The sequence below is a fragment of the Arachis duranensis genome, chromosome 4 (assembly GCF_000817695.3).
Source record: "Arachis duranensis cultivar V14167 chromosome 4, aradu.V14167.gnm2.J7QH, whole genome shotgun sequence".
Classification (NCBI taxonomy): Eukaryota; Viridiplantae; Streptophyta; class Magnoliopsida; order Fabales; family Fabaceae; genus Arachis; species Arachis duranensis.
Window position 1 is genome coordinate 110,898,608 of NC_029775.3, and position 226 is coordinate 110,898,833.

The following is a 226-nucleotide window of genomic DNA, read 5'->3' on the forward strand; positions in this document are numbered from 1 at the left end:
AATAATTAATTTTTTTAACCGTCTTTTAGAGTAAGTTTTCTTAAAAAAAAAATCTTTTCAACGGTTTTAATAAGATTTTTTATTTTGATGTTACTAAACAAATGTCTAGAGAAAAACCTAAACTATAGCTAGTTAATTATAAATATTTGTGAAATATATTTTATATAATTGTATAAATATTTGGCACAAAATAATATTAAAAATATTTGGAGCGCATTTCAGCTGC